This window comes from Lissotriton helveticus, chromosome 8, assembly GCF_964261635.1.
Source record: "Lissotriton helveticus chromosome 8, aLisHel1.1, whole genome shotgun sequence".
In the NCBI taxonomy this organism is placed as follows: Eukaryota; Metazoa; Chordata; class Amphibia; order Caudata; family Salamandridae; genus Lissotriton; species Lissotriton helveticus.
In genome coordinates this window covers 439,931,467-439,952,782 of record NC_136069.1, presented here as the reverse complement: position 1 = coordinate 439,952,782, position 21,316 = coordinate 439,931,467, and the positions used below count along the sequence as shown (strand labels likewise).

At 41.7% G+C, this 21,316-nt stretch overlaps 1 protein-coding gene across 1 annotated transcript in view; it reads right to left on the bottom strand.

The window, feature by feature from the left end:
• GTF2F2 (general transcription factor IIF subunit 2) overlaps positions 1 to 21,316 on the bottom strand; it is a 984,327-nt gene that overhangs the window by 212,253 nt on the left and 750,758 nt on the right. The window lies entirely within an intron of this gene.

The window sequence follows — 21,316 nt, the reverse complement described above, 5'->3', positions numbered from 1 at the left end:
GTTGGGGGTAAAGAAGCTTACAGTGCTGCGTGCGCGATTGTTAAAGGTCGTTGGCACGAAGGAAAATTTAGACCATTGGTCACTAAAACCCAATCTCTAGGAGATTGTACAGCTCAGCGAGCTGAACTACTAGCATTTAAGATGGCGCTTGAAAATACCGATCGCGAATTCCCCACACTAATAGTGTGCGATTCATATTACTGCGTTTAGTCTTATAATGAATACTTGCAGAACTGGGTTCAAAACGGTTTCAAAGATGCAAAAGGTGGCACAATCAAGCATAAAACGCTCTGGGAACAGATAGTTCCTTTGCAGAAGGAACTACAAAAGACTCACGTGATCCATAAACTGAGTCATCAACGTGATGGCGTTCACGTTGCAGGGAATTCATTGGCTGACACAGCCACAGCAGAAGCAACTAATCCGGCTTCCGTAGCCACAAAAAAGCGTTCAGAAAAATACATAGACGGAGAAACCATGCTGGCAGTAAAAACGTCTTTACAAGGCAACTGTGCAGTATTACCTCTGAACTATCCACTCAATTATACATACATAATAGATGCAAACTCCGTTCCTTTTGCTCGAATCCCTGGAGTGGGGGATAGAGTGATTTCAAACACGAACAGGAGAATCTTCTTGATACAAGAAGCACATATGGGATTGGGTCTAAGGCAGCAAAAGATTAATGAATCTCTGAAAGAATTACAATCAGAATATTGGTGGCCGGGAATGAGCCTGCAACAACACAAATTTGCAATAAACTGTCCAAACTGCAACAGAGATCGCAGTGGCGAACCAGCCGGAGTATTGCCATGGCTCTTCGTATAGATAGAATAAGGCAATCTATACGCAAAATTCCGATAGGAGAAATGAGTCCCATTTATGTTTAAGACTAGAATCATTTAAAATGTAGACCCCAGCGCTCGGCTGACACTAGAACTGTTATAAAAGATTTGCGAGTCTATATCGGCACATACGCAATTGGCATGCTACATTCGGACCAGGGTCCTGCTTTTAGCTCTCGAGCTTATAAGGAGGCCATGACCAGCATGGGCATTGCATCGCGGTACTCTTGTCCCTTCCATCCTGAGGGAAATGGGATTGTGGAAAGAAAAAACCGAGACATAAAGCAATCTATAACGGCGAGGGTATTAGGTTCGGGTGATGGGTGGGTCCAACATTTAACAAGTGTCCAACGTAGTCTTAACAATCTGCCAAGAAATTCTCTAAAAGGTTTCAGTCCGTACGAACTAATGTTCGGGACTACAATGCATATTCAGGACTTAGATAGTCAGACTTCAGTGGTAGAAGAAAAATGCTTTGATATCAAAGATCGTTTGGCTATTTTGCAGGACTTAAATGAAACAAGAAAAGACCTGAGCAACGTAAAACTAAAACAGCAGCCAACAGCCACTGAAGATAAACCACCTGTCCCAGCAAGGCCTGTCTGGATTCCAAAAATTGGGGATCTGGTCAGAGAGAAGTTTGCGGTGAAGAAGGAATTTGGGCCTTCTTACAGAAAAGCAGTACCTGTCTTAGCTGTCAGCGGAACAAGATTAGTTGTACTACCGCCCCTTGCTGGTAAAAAGGAGAACCGAGTTGTATCCATCGACCTGGTAAAACCACAATCATGTGGCCAATAATAAGTAGTAGGCCCAGTGGACTCCCAAGATGTAGCAGAACAACAAAACTTGCTACAATACAAGAGGTTCAAACTGAGAGACTAATCACATTTGATAAACCTGCAGTGAATAAAAAAGGACTATGCAACAATGCCATGGAACTTATGCCTCTTGAAACCCAAATTGCAACAGTTCGTCAAGACACCTGTCTACAACGATGTAGCCTCAGACTATGCTAATGAAACAAGAAATCCAAAAGCAAATAAAAATCCGGAAGCGATTCCAACAATTGACAGAACTGCATCAGGCTACTTCATCAATTTCGATGACTTTTCTGAGGATCCAAGCAAGCCTGAAGAACAGCCAACAACAAAAACTTTTAAAGACAAAGTAACTGAACTCTTTTATCAACTCAAAGAAACCTATCTGATTTCTCCATGGATTGAATTTTGGATTGTGTTAGGTGTACTTTTCCTCCTGCTTTGGCTCATCATGGTTCTTTGTTTGGGAAAATTCATTGAGGGAAAATACAGTACAATGGACACAGCAAGTCAGAACATCAACTTGGTCCTAAAACCACACAAGTCATCTCACTTCGAGAAAAGAGAACTATCATCAGTGAATGTCACAGACAATCCAATACCCGGTGGGGTAGCTTGGGATAAAACGGATTACGAAATCTATGGCCCGGTAGAGCTCTTGAAATATCCACACCAGTTCAAGGTTTCATTAAGTGACTTTGTAAAAACGAGTACATTCTCTGATGACTGGGACTTTGAAAGTATTAATGATATGATGTCAGATTTAGTTATGTCAGCAAAATTTACAGAACATGATTTCTTACAGGGTTCATCTAATTATGAAGAAATGTACTGCTACAATCACTATGCACACCATTATTTGCACAAATCTGCTCAACCTAGAAATGTTTTTAGATATATATCTTTAACCTTACTGATACACAAATCAGTTTGGCACAAAAAGGAGCAGACTATACGATTCTGAGCATTGAAAAACTTGAGAGATTACCATTGACAATGTCAGAAAAGACCTGTCATTGAATGGATAATACATGGAATAATACCAATTCCGATAACAACTTTCCAATGTAAATACTGTCAAGAGTATATACCAGCGGGCCAGTATGAAAGGTTGGGTAAAGGGTACATTAAGTCATCATGGAAATTGCCTTACACACACACGTTACAGTGAAAAGAAACAGAATGTATTTCTTAGTGGGAAAAATTGTAAACAATCACTAAGCGGTATACTTCTGTGTCAAGGTATTGACCTGCATGGGGCCTGTGAGGGGACTTCAAATAACCTTTCATGTCACCAGCACGGCACACCTGCAACACAAATAGAGCCATTCTTTAGACGACTTTCTAACTGGAGTTATATTCTAATAGTGGACCACAGCTGTTGTGGCATGCTGCCAGGAAAAGTCTATCTCGTGAGCGTGAGTTCCATGGTCACTTGCTGTATGCAAGTATTGTATCCAAACAGCACTCCAGATACGGAGGCAACAATTTGGCCTTCTTTTAATATCTCTTCTATTCAAATTGATACTTTAAGCAGAATAAAGTCTGTCCTTTTACAGACAACGGTGCCCTTGACGTCATCAAAAGAAACGTATGATCTGCAAGTTGCAAGGACAACGGCAGAGAAACATACCCTTTCATCAACAAATTGCCCCGTGCATTTCGCAGAAATGCTAAGCCAAATCCTAAATATGTCTGATACCAGTGGTATCTCAAATATATTTAAGACAATTTTTTCGGGACTGTTAACACCCTTCGAAACAGTTCTGGGCATTTTTCCTAATTTTGTCCATTCTGTCTTTGGCGGCCTACCACTTCTGTTGGGACTCGTAGCAGGCATTTTATTTTTGATCCTTCTGCTCCGATATGGCAAGCCAAGTCGCAGACAAGACTCCAGAAACAATGGAAGAAACGATCCTAGCTATACGCTATCGGGACCGCATAACTAAAGTCCTTGGATTAGCCCGGCAGAGAGATCTGAATATGACATGGTTTCTTTCATTCAGACCCATCTGGCAGAATTGCATCTTACCTGTGCTTCGATGTATGCTATGCGGAGAAGAATGCGTGTTGGACGTCTGTCTTACACTACCATCAGCAGTACCAATGGATATAGATACTTTGCTAAGTCCGATAACGGCTCATCCATCGTGTTGTCCCCAGCGGCTACCCATTCTGATGACGGCATTCGTTGAGACTTCACCACTACGATTAGGGGGTAGTGAAGTACGAGATGAGAGCAACATCACCAAGGTACGACCTTCTGTGAGTATTGCTGATCCTGACATCGACGATAGCAATCATGCTCGAGACTGCTCAGTTGCGGCATTTTCGAACTTAATCGAACTTTCACCTGAAGCCGTAGACAACTTTTTTGCGAGTCTGACTGAAATGATGTTCTCCCCTGAACAAAAAGAATAGCTTTTAAGCAAACAAGCACACAGCGTTCCCTGAACTCTGAATTCGGCCTTCAGCTTTGATAAACAAAAGCTACTGAAAATATTTGGAACTATTTTCCTCCCACTGAAAGCAAAATTATTTTTTCTTCGATTCCAAAATATTTACCTTTTTTCTGGCACATGTACTCTGCTTAAAGTAGAACTATTCTTAGAGAACAGAGCTTCTATTTTTAGGAACTCTAGAGACAATATATTACCTCAGCCTCTAGCACATTTACAGCGACTGTATTTATATGTGATGGAATGGTCTCGACCTTCTTTTCTGTATTAAGAGCCATTTCATGTGTAAATTTCGCAAATCGTTCAGCTAATCATATATATGCATCGTTTTAACTGAATGATTACACTGCTTGAAAAACGTACAGTACCAATATAATTTTCGTGTATTTCGCATACGCCATTTCACATGCAAATAAAAATGTATTTTGAGGTGGGTTGGAATACACATGCACCTTTAAATGTTTACTATTGCTTAGTTTAGTAATGATGGACATTAGATCGTGGAGTGGGTATTGTGTTTTTATCCAGGAGCCTAAATCGATATTACTATTTTATGCCCTTGTTCGGTTATAATCAATAATATCCCAATAACGGCATAGTAATCATATCCATATTCAGTCGTAGCACATGCTGTCACATTAAGCAAGGCTACTTCCCCAGACTCCTAGAAAGCACAACGAGTTCTCTAAACAAACCAAACCTCCAGCAACCTGGGAAATCTCTCTTGCTTTTGTTTTGATTTCGTCCTAGAACTCCTGTAAAGCACTGTAAGAACGGCCAGTTCTTAGTGACATCTTTATTGACGTCTTATGTCCAACCTTACGTCAAACCCGGCACCTTTCAGGTATAAATATACCAACGTTGCCTTAAGCAAACACACAGTGGTGGTTTTGGAGCAGAGCAGCTATCTACTTGCCCGAGAGCCCAGCTGATGCGAGAGCCCACGGACGCTGCCCCTCCCCTTTGACGCACTGAGAGAGACGCTGTCTTTTCTCCTGCCGAGAAATCCAGCTCCGGTGTTTTCAGATACCTTCAAGGGTTACTGGGATATCGAGTCCTGAGAGAGAGATACCAGACCTCCTGCTTTCTAACATCCAGGTACGGAGCTGACTAAAACCTTAGAGAGAATTCTTGAGTCAGATTCTTGGCAAAACCAACTTAACTTAAACTGCTACTTACTTACTCCTTCCCACGTATTAGGCTTAGGTCAGGTACACCGGGATAGGCGTATTTAGAAGCACCAGTTGAGTACGTTAGTCAATGTATATAAGTATGTATATATTTTATCTATTTTAAAAGTATCTTATGGCTAAGAAACCATATCAATGCTTTTACAGTATTATTTCTTAATCCTCCTTTTACTGTACGCACTTTACTTTACTATGAGTATTGCAATTGTGGCAATTCATTTCTCTTGTATGAGAAAGAAGACTGCTCAATAAATAACAACCTTTTATTGAAAACGCCCGTTTCTCTTTTCTCTGCACTCTGGTGAAACTAAGTATGCACACTTGACTGAGTGAAATAGCTGTCTATTGTTTTCACACGACTCTAGAGATACACTCTTATTCTGAGGGAGCAAAGTTGTCATGTTATATGGTTGTCAGAAGCTAATCCCTTCTTGTCTATCCAGGGAGGTTAAACTCCTCCTCGTTTATTCGAGAAAGTTTCTAGTGACCTCTGAGCTAGCTGGCAAAAACTTAAGTCTAATATAGTCAGAAGAGACCTAGTCGACCTCAGTCCTACGTCTACACTGCTGAATATATTATTCCAATGCGCAGAGCCTATTGTGAATATAGGAACTACACTACAATAACTCGGACCATACAAGGCCCTTCCCTTAGCCTTCACGGTATATATTTCAAGGGCTTGAGAAAGAATTCTTATCTTTATGTTCTTTAACAATTTTAAGCTAGCCCTAGATTTCTGCTGTAACCTTAATGCACTCTTGTTAATCTGCTACGACCAGGAAATGTTACTAGTCAGCCGGACTCTAAATATTTCACATCATTTATGTGTAAAGGAAAGAGAGTTGGGCCCAAAATGCAGCCCTGTCAAACACCCATCTCTAGTCTAATATGGCTAGTTAGCTCACCCTTGCTGTCCCATCTTACCCGAGCACAATTAGTTTCATGCAATCTTATTAAATTTGTAATTTGTAATTTATATTTATATAGCGCATTATCACCAACGGTCTCTAAGCGCTGAGGAGAGGGCAACTGCTTTAGGTTAATGGGGGGGAGACGGTCCTTACTGTGTGCCCCGGGCTTCCTTGAAGAGTAAGGTCTTTAGTTGTTTCCTAAATGGAAACAGGGCATGTTCCTTTCGGATGTTGTCGGGGAGTTTGTTCCAGATCTGTGGGACAATGGTGGAGAAGGCTCTGCCTCCGAGGGAGACCAGACGGAAGTGAAGGCAGACTAAGAGCCTCGCCTCCGGGGATCGTAGTGCTCTGATTGGGGTATAGTTGGCTAGGCTATTTTTGATGTATTTCGGTGCCTGGCCGAAGATGGCTTTGTGTGCGATACAGAGTCCTTTGAATTTTATCCGTTGCCTGATCGGAAGCCAGTGAATTTTGGCGCAAGAGGGGGAGGCATGGGTGCAACGGGGAACCTTGAACAGTAGGCGGGCCGAGTCATTCATAATGGTCTGGAGTCTGGCCAATTGGTAGTCTGGCAGCCCTAGGTAGAGCGAATTTCCGTAGTCCAACCTAGATATGATAAGTGCTACTACCACTTGTTTGAGGGTATCAAAGGTGAGGAGGGGGGCCAGTTTCCGCAACTGCCTTAGTAGGTTTGAGCAGACACCTACTATTGTCGATACTTGCAGGGCCATAATTAATTTATTATCAATCTTGATGCCCAGGCTTTTTACTGCAGAGGCTGGCTCGGGGTATTTGCCCAATTCTTGTGGCCAAAAAAGGCTATTCCATGGGTCAGTGACAGAGGTGACGGTCAATACCTCAGTCTTATCTGGGTTGATTTTAAGAGAGTTGGCCGACATCCAGTTGATAGTGAATTTAAGAATATTCTGCACTCTGGTGTGGGCTGATGGAGAGTTATCGATCTGGATGATAATTTCGGTGTCGTCTTCCAGTGGGAAGATTCGTTGAAACGTGCCCCTTCATTGAATATTCATTTGATATGTTTTTCTTTTTCATTTTTGCACTCTACTTAAAAACATTCTTTCTTGAATAGTGATGAATCTTTAAAATTAAAAAAAAATTGTGCTTCAGGAGGGGTGTGCGTTCCCCCTCCACAAGGGATTTAATGTCCATGTGGAACCCATGCCTGAGCCATTTTTTTATGTTTCACAATGGAGGGTGTGTTCCCTCCTCCCACATTCCATTTTATACACTGGGAGCCCCAGCCCTGGAGTAAAATCCTTATATGGGGGTAGGGGGGGGCACACGCCCTCCTCCCTGAGCCAAAGAATGGCCCAGGAGACCTCATCCCCAGGTGCCTTAAGTAGGTCAGTGTTTCAGGTACTCCATCACCATGACACTGTCTAGGTCTGTGATCGGAAGAGTGCAGGCAGGAAATACAAAGCTATTTCCTGCCTGGGCCGGGAATATAGCTTAGCTCCCGCCCAGTGGGAGCAGAAACAAATGCTCGTCCCGCTGGGCAGGAACAAAACAATACAGCAGGCTCCCACCAGCACTCAGCATGAGTGCAGGTAGTGAAGCCGGCGGGGCCTTAGGCCTCCCACGGCAGCCCTCAACACTCATAGATGTTTTAGCTGCCCCAGGTGGGACTGGGGCATCCAATACAAAAAAAATAAAAAAAACGTAAAAAAAACAAAACACATGCAGCACAGGAGCCGACTTCTCGGGCTGCTGTTTAAGAAAAAAATCCAATAGGCTGTGGGCGCCCAGAGAGAGTGAGACCGGAACACAAGTATAACAAAAAAAAACCAACACAGTCTTGCCACTTTTTTTCAGCTTTTTTATTGCTGAACCGCCAAGGATACTCATTGATATTCACTGCACCCTTAATGCCCTGTATGGGCTTTTTCTTCAAAGTGTTGCTGTGGTGCCCCAAAAAGGTGCAGAGGCACCACCTACAAAATTTTCTAAAGTGTTCTGGGGAGGGTTGCAAAGAACACAGCAGCCAAAGAGGTTAGCTTAAATAAAATTTACAAAATAACAAATTCTCCATCACATCACTGAATGCTTGACCCTAGGAGGGCTTACCATTATTTTTATAGCACTCGGAGCTGGAACCGTATGACCTTCAGCTGGAGTGCTGAGACCCCTTTCGGTTGGTACTATTGCTGCATTTCATGGCCTTAAGAGCATTAAAGAAAGACTCAATCACACATTTTTTGTTGTTTGCAATAAAATGCGTTGCTTTAAATATTTTTGTGTCAATAATTATGCAATCCCATGAGTGTATTTATAAAAATTACTTTGGAATATTGTTATTGATAAATTATTGTGGTGACTTTTTCACAAATCCAGTAGGTCTGCATTATATTGACTGATGTGCTGACCCTTTGCTAAAGCCAACAAATCAGCCTTTTATATTTTGGTGTGCTTATGCTTTGAAAACAACAAATGTTAAAGTAGCATTATAGTTAGGTGAAATGTTCAATAACAATGTAACGTTATAAACTAAAAACAAAAAATTCACCAATAATAGCTATCTCAAGTAACTATAACTTGTGCCCTAAGGCAACTATAACTCGTGCCCTCGCCATCTCAGCCAAATGTTTTTACCACCTCTATGAATTATGTCTACAATGAAGGCTTTCTTGAGCAGTAGGCCTTTCTTAACGACAGAGTGCCAAAACACATACAGGCGATTACTTGCTTCGACTAATAAGGGAAAACCAGATAATCCAAACAGATAGGTCTATTGAATTGTTCTAAATGGGAGAAGCTGTCATAAATAACTCAGAAGCTCCAAACCAGCATTCCATTTGGTGCTGTCAACAGCTTCTATTTACTCCTATTCTTTTCCCCTTAACGTTATTGGTGTGGGACTAAACTAGTAATGTAAATGGAAATGTGTTGGACTTGTAAAGCGCACAGCTGCCCGTAAGCGTCCTGGCGCTGGAGACCGCTGGGGAACCCGTCCTGGCATTCCCTGTGAGATGGTCCCTTCTGGGTATCTCCAAGGTGAAACCAGGCATCCCCAGCGTCTGTGGGGGGCCGTTGTAGAGATGAGGCAAGCTTAATGCCCAGAGTTGCCGAGTGTGATCCCCGGTTAGAGTAGGCACCGAGGCGAGAATTGTCGAGTCCGCTGACCCTGGTCCACGACCCTGCCGCGTCGGGAGTTGAACCCGGGCCGTTCTCTGCTTCCGGGTCTGCCGCCTCTAACCAGTGAGCCACACCACTCCATATTTGCCAATACTGAGTTCCCCTATGTTGCAGGTATTCAATGCTTTACTATGAAGTACTTTTGTGTGTTAGGATTTATCTCTCTTCGAAGGACGTACTATGGAATGCTCTGCCTGAATCTTTAGGCAAAGAAAGGCTTACCACTTTCTAGCAAGAAAGCGGATAAAAAGTAGCCTAAACTAGCACTAGTTGATCAATATTGTTCTCATTTGTGTAGTGATATGAATGAAGTCTTTCAGTGCACACTGTAATTTATCAATCATTTTACAAATTCAATGCACTGCTCGTGATCTTATAAAACCTCTTAAGTTATGCACTTTTCAAAATAGATTTGCTAATATATGAAATATAGTATTTTTCCTGCCTGGAATCTTAGTGCTGACATCTAGTAGTCTACCGTGGTACTGCAGCTCTACAGCTGCATTTAATGTGCATGGTGAGATGTACTGCCCGAAAATGTAAATTGAGTATTTTCATAATCACATTAAAACATCTACATGCTGACAGTGAAACAGGAGACGTGCATCTGCTTATGATGAACGAACAGGTTGACGAGTTGTGAATGCAAGTATCGTAGCCTTCCCCCTATGCATCTTCAGCTAAGTCTAAATCGTACGTACGCTTCACAGCTTAGTTAACATCTTTCAGGATATGTATCACTTTCGAGTTAAACTACAACCTCAATTAATTTGAGTAATGTGAAATGCGTAGCTATATACCCTTTGACACGGAGGCCATGAGCAGTGCATGGGGGAAATGGTTCAAGAGTTTACTTAATGAGGGAAAAAATCTTAACATGCCTTTTTTTGAGTATCGTAAAGGTTTTTTTTCAAATTTGGTTGGTTACTGGTCTCCATAGAGACAGATAACGTCTTGAAAAACGTTTTTTCTCAGTGAAAAAAACTGTCATAGCATGAAGATAATTTGCGTTTTTAGACTTATTCTCCAAATATACGTTTTTAATGAAAGACCGTAAATTTGAAACTGCACGATATTGACCTTCATGTCTTAACTCTCTTTATGCTTTAAAATGCAATTCATGCCTTCTCCATTTCTGGTTATTTAAGTAACCGTACTGGCATCAGCAGAACAGTCCTGCCTCTGGAATTTGCATGGTTAATGTTATTAAGTTGTACAAGAGATTTGAATGAAAGATGCTTGCATTTGCAATGAATTATTATAATGAATAAGATTTCAATCTTCCTGTACTCTTGAATTGAGCCTAATTAGAAATATTTAATTAGAGTGAAATCTTATTTAATGACATAGAAACCTTTCATGGCATTTGGAACAGCTTAAAGAATTGCCATCTGCCAATTTCTAGCAATTTGCCAGCGTATTTTAACAACGTACTCCCAATCAATCTTCCCATCTTGATAGCCTCGTGGAATATGCAAAAACATCCAGCAGAAGTATCATTCCTTACGTAAACTGTGGCATAGACCACAAAACGTGGCAGGCTATGGAAGGCACTACAAAGGAAGAACGGCAAACATGTTAAGTGCTGCGACAATAGCTAATTTACTCCCCTCTCCGTGACAGATATGTTGCAGGCAGTTAGTGATTTTAGTTTGACTCCTTATGCACATTTCCATTTTAGCTCACGGCCGCATAGTGTTTCATATTTATGTGATGTGTTTTCAGTAGCACCAAACACGTGGTCTTTGCTGCATAGCTGACCAATAATCTAAAAACAATCTTGGGTGGGCGATGAACGGAATCACAGTGGCATACAAGGGAATGCTTTGATACTTTCCTTTCCGCCTTTTGTGCAGTTGAGGGGGTACACCAAAAATGTGAGAGTGGTGAAAGTGGTAAACTATACTATGTACATCGTACACTGAATAATACATTGTACATAGCAGTTATCCGGTCTTTTGGTGCTACTCAGTTGCTGTGTCTTGAGATCTCAGCCCACACTGGTATGTATGTTGGGCTGCACTCTTAGGTTTGGATTAAAGACGATAAAATGTTTACGACCCCCACTCTGCTGAACTCACTGGTTTGTTTAGTGCAAGAGCCGTACTTTGCAGAGCTTAAGAGAATTTAAAGTTGGTGTTTAGTCGCTGCATTTCTTGCACGATATGAACAAGTTGATGTTGCTATACACCCCGACTTCAGACCTTGTGCACGGAGGCTGCAGCTGTAAACAACGACAAAGATAATTGGAATATCATTGTTTCATCTTCTGCACCTCCGCACACTAGAACTTCCATTCTGGTACCACACAAACAGGTTTGAAGTTTTCCCTCCTAACCTAATACATGTGGTTCATACAGTTTGTGGTGTTAGTGCGACTTCCAGTTTTGTCAATAAGACAGAAGTGTAGTTGGATGTTTTCTGAATATACATGAAATTTTAAGTGACATTACTGGATAACTTGGGTTAAAGCCTCGTATATATGTTAGAGGTGTGGCATTTGTGCCGACTCGTGTGGTGTGGTGCATTGGACTTCCTTCAATGGGACTTATTCGACAGTACTCCTATTCAGGTTTTGATGGTTGGAGAATGGCTTGATCTACTCCATGAACCTGAATAACATTGGTGCAAACTCTTTTGGTAAATTCTGGATACTACAGTCTATTGCCTCATGCTGCAGTTATGTCTCGAAGAAACATGCCTGTCTAGTAGACTTTATTAAGGCCACGAGGCAATCCTCTTGGATGTTTGCTACTGCGGTGATTGAATTTCGCATGTAGTTGCCGAAGAGCTTGGGGTCAGCCATCTTTTTCTTCCAACGAATTGTAATATTTGCTCACTTCAGGTAGCCAAGAAATCTTCTCTTGCTAAGAAATGTGTTGATGTCTGTGCTGTTCATGCAGATATCATGCGAATTGTGTATGCATCTCCTGATACCGGAAACTAGGTAAAATGTAAAATGATACTTGTATAGCGCACTACTCACCCGCAAGGGTCTCAAGGCGCTTGTACGAATACCGCTGTGGAACCCATCCTGGCTTTCCCTGTGAGGTGTCCACTCCTGGGCACCCCCAAGGTGGAGGCCAGGCATCCTTAGCGTTGTGGGGGGCGTTGTGGAGATTAAGCAAGCTATTGCCCAGAGTTGGAGAGTGGGACGCCATGATTGGAATAGGCACCGAGGCGAGAATGATCAGGTCCGTGGAATTTTGAGCCCAAGACCCGCCGAGGCGGGGAATTGAACCCTGGTCCCGGGCTAGACCTCTGCATCAGGGTCTGCCGCTCTAACCATTGAGCCATACTTCTCCACCATTGAGCCACACTTCTCCAGGTATAGCTCTATCGGTATAATGAGGGCTTTAAGAATGGGGCTTGGTCTCAATTGCTTGCAAAAGGATTTCGAATTGTGTTTTTTATTTTGAAAAATGTCAACCGGTCCTGGTAGTGTCATGAAAATGTTGAATATTTTGCTTACCTTTTGCCTTGTTGATATGGGTTACATAGTATACTGTCTTTGTTCCTTTACTGCTCTCTAGTACCTCCCAATTTAAAATTTTACATTAAGTTTTCTTTAACAAAAAAAAAAACACTAGCATTGGCAGTGAGTGGCTAAACTTCCCATTTAAGTTCCCAAACTGTGTGGCCACCTTCGCACCTAGTGATGTGATAGTAAACTGCTTCTAAAAGTTGCTCGCTTCAGAGCTTTGCTTAGCTAGTACTGGGAGTGCATCACAACGTATATGTGGCCATAGTGCATTTCTCCACACAGGTACATACCCTTAATGAGCGGAGTAGTTGAGAAGGTGTTTGGAGTACAAACAACGCATCGGCGATGAATAATAGTAATTACAAATAATTTTTACTTCATCTTACATCTACATCTACATTTCAGATCTCATCTAGTCCTAATCTGTGAAAGGATTCTACAGCAAGAGCAAAATAAAATAGGACAAGTGTATCAGTAGACAGAGATGGCTTTATTCCCCAATGTAAAGAAGCGTCAAATCCTGCACTGTATGGTGAAGCCAAAGGTCAGGTATTAAAAGACATGAAAACCTTCATGGATTGAAGGAGTTCTGGGGCCTGGCTGGATCAGACCGAATAGAAGTGAGTGACGCTCTGCTAAACTACTGGATATCTGAACTCAATCTCCCAGAATTCTCTCTCCTTGGCAGGGTGAATGCCCGACTGGAAACAGTGCAAGGCACCCGCAGCTTTGGAGGCACCAGGACATTGCTCGGGCAAAGACAGGCCCAAGAGCGAGCCTATCTGCTTCTGGATGAGGCTGGGCTGGGCCTACTCTCTTTCAGCTGGCATGTAAGATATCATGGGTAAGGCAGAGCTGCGTCATATACTTAAAGCCATCTGGAGAGGGGCGCTTGCCAGAGGTCCTTGATAATGTCTTACTTGACATCAGTGGTTGGGGCTCTTACTAATGAGATCCTCACAGTAGAGGAAGAACTGGGCAGATATATACAACAAGGGTCTCTGATAAAGTCTATGGTATCAACAGTACTCTAGAAAATCCGGTGATCAATGATTTCATCCTTCAGACGAGAGCGCAGCTCTACTGATTGCCTCAGTGGATGTGCACCGCTCTCCTGTAGAACCTCTCTCTGAATTGGATCTTGAATTGTCAGCAAGGAAATATACTATGATCATGGTTCCCAGATTACTATATGTGCTGCAGTGCTCGTCCAAGGAGACTGCCAACTCAATAGTTAAACAACTAGATTTGCTGCTCGTGTGGCTGCTAAGGGGGGGGCGGCATGGATATCATGCCACACTTGAACGCCTGTGGGAAGAGCGTTAGGTCTATCCCAGACTTAAACGGGTATTATGTAGCACTGCAACTACAGCATCTAGATTCCTGTATTTATGATGAGGATCCAGAGCAAGTAACAAACGTTCGTCAAAGATTTTATCCCAATCACACCTCTGATGTAATTAGTGTTCCTTCTCTTGATAAAAATACATCTTTTATCCGTTTATGTTTGCACACTGTGAAAAAATATACGTCACATCAGCTGGGGTCCCTGGTATGTAAGCTTCCTGACTAAAGTCGACAGAATTAGTAGATTAAGAGGCAGACATGGAATATGCATAGTGGCAAAGAAAGGGTACAAGTCACGCATAAGGTTTCTCAAAGCCAGGTTAGGCTCATAAATTATAAATGTGTACAAAGGGCTTGCATGACACCTCAAACAATACATAAATTGAGAAATAGAAGAGAAGTACCCTAAATGTGAAAAGGATGCATGTTCCTTCCTACACATGTGGTGGTCTTTCACGATGATAAGTACCATCTGGAAAGAGGAGATACATACCCCCTCAGACACGGTAGGCTGGTCTCTGCTGTCTTCTCCCAGACTTTGCTTATTCGGTGTAATGGCAATTAAAAAGCAAAATAAAATAATGACAACATTTGTGTGTCTGGGTTTGGTATGAGCAAACAGTGTTACAAAAAACATGGAAGGCCTGTGTAGGGCGGAATATTCAGTAGAGAGCTCAAGAGCTACTAAAACGGATAGTGACTAAGGGATGTGTCTAATCACAGAACTCAACACACAGTAATAGAAACAAGGGCTTGAACTTCTGGGGTGTGGTTCTTAACTCACTGAACTTAGCTACAACTGTGAATAGTAAAATGCTCATCCAGAAAATTTCGAAGGGATTGAAAATATATGTAAGACTGGCTATTCCTGCCAAAATGGGATGAATATGACTGCATGGTGCAACTACTGTTTGAAGTTGAACAAGATACTTAGCTGAATGTCGCTACGACCTAGTGTGAGGAATAACAAACTATCTATTGTACACCCCAATGTAACCTCCCAGGTTGGATGGAGGACTATTTTCCTGAAATTCATCAATGGAAGAATGAAAATTCTATGTTGATTCCTCTTGCCCACATCTTTGATATATCTATATCTCTATATCTATATCTATATCTATCGATATATAGTTATTTCAATTTTATGACATTCAGAGTAAGAGGAACTCTCAACCTATTGTTAAAACGCTAACTGAAAGCTCTGTGGAAGGTACTTGACACAGGGGTGCACCAGCATTTCAGGAGCTGCAGAAGCTTTGATACCCTTCCAAACTGCACTGTACTGCAAATATAAATTGCCTCTTTTGATAAACCTATAGATAGGCAATAAAAAAGGTTAATATTTAATTATCTGTTTATACTTACGGAACTGCCTTTACTTACTCAACTTCGAACCTTCTTGACAAGGGATGCAACACTAGTCAGCGAAAATTAGAATATACTTATTATGTATTGTGCTTTTATGATTTATTTTTAAATCAAATAAAGTTTGCTTGAGTATAATTTTTTCAAACATCCTAGCTCAGTGATTTTGTCTTCAGAAACGTGAATCCTTTGTATTAATTCTTTTTGACATGCATGCATAAAAGCCTCCCAATTTAACAATGTTTAGTAGCTTGAAGATATGTTTGATGTGGTCAGCTTTGAAAAAATGATTTATAAATTAAATGACAATTTACATCACTTTGATCATATATGGGGTCCTATTCTATATTCACATTGATTCTGAACACTCAGTACATATTTAATGTTGACGGATTTACACGTTTCCTATATATTATTTCCATACAAGTCTTTATTCCTTGTGATAATTCATTTTTATTCTGCTGTTTCAATCAATTGTCTGTTTTTTATACTGTTTTGTGTTTTTGTTTTATTTAAAAATGTTATTTTCATTACTACTTTTGTCCATATATCATATTGTATCCATGGTACTTTCTGTTTACAAGTAGGTATTTGATTATTGATCATTATATTGTATCCTTGGTACTTTCTGTTTACATGTAGGTATTTGATTATTGATAATTCTTTATTAAACTTTTTCAAAACTAATCAAACAATTGAGATACAAAAGAACCTTGTGGAAATGGATACCGTCAAAAAGAGGTTTGATGGATAACACATTTCTCAATGTATCTAAAAATTGAAGTCTTAACTTTTCAAGACGTTTGCCTAAGTATCGATCTAACACCCCCTTCCGAATTTCACTTTTTAAAAATTGTTTTCGAAAATGTAAGTAAAAAAAAACCCTGCAATTATTCAGCATTGCCAGTTTGTTACAGCATGCAGTTCCATGATCTAGTAATACATCTGTAGTAAGAGAATGACTGAAAACGTATCCCAAATCAAAGAAAGGGGGTCAAAAAGTTTTTCGGAACAAGGGGGCTTCTATACAGATTTCGATCATAAACCCAAAGCAAAAAATAACCCTTTGAAATGTAATAGTTTCTACCCTAGACTACTAAGGGAGAATTTGCCCTATGGGCAATTCCTTCACCAACCAAATTATAGTAAAGTCACAAATTACAAACTTCTGGCATATTTGCGCTTTAAAAAAACTAAGGGATCGGGGATACCTAGAGCATGTCATACAAAAATCTAAGAAAAGACCAAGAAACCAGAATAGGGAAGCCCAGCTGGAAACTACACATGGTGATACTAACAATAATAAACGGATATGTCACAACTTACAATATTGCATCTAATCATGTTAAGAAAATAATTAAAAAAGATTGCCATTTACTCCACACAGGAACTCATTCAATTGAATGACCTATGTTCTAACACAAAAGAGGTCTGGGCATGAAAGACACCCTGGTGCATACACTTTGCCAACCAAAAGAAGTAACAATACTCAATCCATGGGGTTTTCTAAAGATAATGGGACACTATCCCTATGGCCATTGGAGTGTCTGTAATCTTACGTCACTCACCAACAGCCTGGATATCAGTTTGGATACTCCATGGCAAAGAAGAAAATATACAAATTGCAACTCTGAAGGAGTAGTTTACATGATCATGTGACCATGTTATTTGAGATACATCGGCATGATATGTAGAAAGGTAAAAACCAGTATATGTGAGCCTCGTAGTAACAACTCAAAGAAGAGGGACTGTGGGCTTTTTAAGGTCCAGCATACATGACCCTATAATCAATCCAAAAGGTATACAGTTCCTAAGAGCAAAAAGAGCGGACAGTAGGACTGGGTGGTCTTCAGTCCTAAGAGATTACAGCAGGAGTGGGGAATTCTGCCTGTTGAAATTAGGGCCCTCACACACCCGGCAGGTTGTCCTGCTTCATCATAGGGCATGCTCCTCGTCAGGTTGGCGTTGCAATACCAGACGGGCTCCCAATGCGGGGCTCTTTGGTGGAGATCTTTTATTCCAAAGTGCCGTTTGGTGCCGTGGGGGGTGAGGGGCCTCGGTGTGTAGATGGATGAAGTGCAAGTGAACGATCAGGGTGAGTACTAAAACAGGGTATGGAAGTTCTAGAGAGAATTATTTTAATCAGTGAGACTTCCAACTTGATTAAAAACAGGAAGGCACACTACTGACATAATGTTTCAGGGATGGTGGAGTGAGCTAAAGAATGATGATGGATTAAACCCAGATCAGTTGACTGGGGTGAGTGTTTGATTTGCTCAAGTCCTTTGGTATCGCACTATAAAGTGGTCAACATGTTTCTTGCCTGAATACTCCTCAGATCTAGAGGCATTCAACAGAGTAAAAAGTCTATCTACACCGTGGATGGTCATCTGGTAAAGTGACCCTGATAAACCAAACCTAAAACCTACAGTGAGGTACCTGAAATTGGATGACCGACCTAAGAAGACAAAACATCATGTATTAGACATAGAATTCATTAATATAGTCCAACACCAATCATAAGCAATTACAAGTGTCTCCTCTAAAAATGGCATGTTGAAAACCAATCGTGATGAATCTGTAAAAACAATGTGACAGCTGCGTGAGTTAAAAAGCAAGCTTATTGGTAACCGGCTCATAAAATAAGTATGGGGAACATCTACCGTGGTAGCAGAAAGTGGAACTCACCGCTTTGGGTTTGGTAACAATTGTCATTGACCCTCAGCAGTTAGGACACTCAGGATTACCTAGTGTCCTGATCGGAGTTGTGCAGAGACAAAAATAAAACAGTTTCAAATCAACAGGCAGCACTTAGAGATGCGGGAAGCAAGGAAAAAAAAATTAAACGTGGTAAAGGCAGCGGTGGTTGTAAGAGTCGTAGTGATACTCACGCTTGCTCAGTAGAAAGTTCGCCAGCAGACCTACACACTCGCTGCCAGCATCCGGGCGGTAGAGAGCAGTTGTGTGGAAGCTCATTTTCTACTCCCGAGTACGGCGGAAGTGGGCAGAGGCACCTGTCGTTTAGAACTAGAGCATCAGCAGGGACAGCCGCTGGCGGCGAAATTGGCCGCCATGGTGGAATGTGTAAAGGAGGCATATTGCTATAAGGAAATCATTTATTGACTGCCATATAGAAATGTGTACAGGACACAGTAAGGCTACAATGTTTTTTAATTGGTAAGCCCAGAGGTGGAATAGTTCCCTAACTCAGGGAGAGTTTGGAGCCATCATGGCGCATGTAAAAAAAGTAAAAAGGCACACCCAGAAGTGGACATGGCCGCCATCGTGTAGTGTGTTGTGGCATATTGGTATAAGGGAATCAATCGATAACTGCGATCTTTAAATGTGTTCAGGGCACAGAAAGGCTGCGACGTGTTTATAAGTACATCCATAGGTGGAATTGGTCCCTGTCTGAGAGAGTGTTGGAGCCATCATGAAGTGTGTAAAGAAGTGAAGAGACACACCTGGAAGTGGGAGTGGCAGCCATCTTATAGTGTGTTGTGGCATATTATTATAAGCCATCATGGAGTGTGTAAAGAAGTGAAGAGACACACCCAGAAGTGGGAGTGGCCGCCATCTTATAGTGCGTTGTGGCATATTATGATTATGAAGTTATTTAATGGCTGGAACGTGTTCAATACATAGTTTGCCTGCGATGTTTAGAAGGGCATACCCAAAGGTGGAATTGGTGGAATTGGTCCCCATCTTAGGGAGTTAAGGAACATATACTGTGCTACTGGTATGAGGGATAGCATGGGTCACATTGAGTGTCAATTGCAAAAGTAAACCCACTGGGTAACACAAGAAAAGGGAAGACCCTGTGATCCTAAATAATATCTGTTAAGCTCAATCCAGGGGAGGTCCTCATTCAATCCCTGTTTGTCGGTTGAAAGACGATAAATCCACCATTGTTCTTTCATGAATAGGGCTGTTATGCTCATTTTGGGGTGTGCCTCAAGTACTACCCTACGTAAAGTGTCTGGTGAGTGTTTTTTCTGGTCAAAATGTGTGCACATCCCGGTGTTCAATATATGGCATCGAATGTTGCTACGGTGTTCCCTGATGCGGGTTTTGACCATCCTAGTGGTCGTTCCTATGTAGTGTAAGCTAACCATTCATGTGATGATATAAATACAATTGCTGGTGTTGCAATTCGTATGGGTCCTCATTTTCCATTTAAATGAGTTAAAGAATTCAAACTGTTTGGTAACCTCCCTCAGGGAGCACACTGTGCATGACCCACAAGGATAGTGTCCTTTAACAGGGGGAGGCCCCTTAGTGGGCTTTATGGGTTCGTGGGAGTCAGCCCAAGTCTAGTGTGGATAAGCATGTCCTTGAGGTTCTTGGTCTGTTTAAAAGCAAATCTAGGAAGTGCAGATCTAATGTGCCTGTCTGTAAAATTCCCAAGTGTTTTTTGATGATTTTCTAAATTCTGTCAGAATCAGGGGTGTAGGTCGTTACACAAAGGATGCAAATGTCATCTATATATCTCTTCCATAGAAGTAGGTTGGTCTTGTAAGGGTTGGAGATATCAAAGATCAGTCTTTTCTCAAATGCCGCCATATATAGACATGCTACACTAGAAGCAAATGTTCTGCCCATGGAAGGGCCCTGGGTTTGGTGGTACAGCCGATTTTTGAATTCAAAGACATTCTCTGTCAGTGCAAGGATGGCGCATTCCAGAACAAAAGGGATCGGCGTGGGGGAGTCCCAAATTTCGTTACTGAGTGCATCCTCCATCAGGCTCAAAGTAGCTCTTTGAGGAATGGTCGTGTAAAGGTCCTCCACACATTTTGACCAACAAAATGATCTCATTGGTGTGTTGGACCTCATCAATCAGGCGTAAGGCGTCCCCAGGGTCCTGTAAAAATGAGGGTGTCTTTCTTACCAAAGGTTGTAAAAAGAGGTCACAAAATTTGGATAAGGGTTCAATGAATTGAGTCCATTCCTGAAACAATTGATCTACCCGGTGGCGGAAAGTTGCCCTTGTGAATTTTGGGTGGAATGTAAAAAAAAAGGCACTTTCAGATCTTTTTTGCTTATCCAACCCTGGGTCTCGGCTGCAAAGACCATTTCTGTGATGGTCGTAGTGAATCCTGGAGTGGGATTGGTTGTAATGGGAGTGTAATATGTATGGTTTTCAATTGTTGTTGTCGTTGCATTCCATTTCATAGTCCACACTGGACATGATCACCGTGGCCCCATCTTTGTCAGCTTGTTTTATGGTGATGCTAGGATCATTCGCTAGGGAATTGACAGTCTTGAGTTCCAAAGAAAACAAGTTGTGGAAATGGGAAGGGGTCATCCCTCCTGAAACCTCTTTCAACATGGCTTGTTCAAAAGTAAGGATCTCATTGGGTACCATACTGCTGTTTGGGGTAAAAGGTGAAGGATTGTGAAGGCCTGCGTCGTTATTTACAGGCTTGTTCTGAAAGGACGCTTTCAGGCGTACTTTCCGAAAAAAGTTCTGGAGTTCGCAATTATCACAGAATTTTTGGGGTAGTTACATATCCCAGGCCCTTCTGCAGGACCCTGGTTTCTGTCTCAGTGAGTACTCTAGGGGAGAGGTTGACAATCAATTTCTCTTCTTGGATTAGCTCCGGGACTCCACCGAGTGCTGTGGTGGTTCTTGCCATTGTCCTCTTTTTTTGATTCCCTCTTCTTCGACCTCTTCCTCTGCCCCAACCTCTGTCTAAAAAAGGTGGGTTGTTGCCTGGTGGAAAACACTGTGTCGGCCTTGT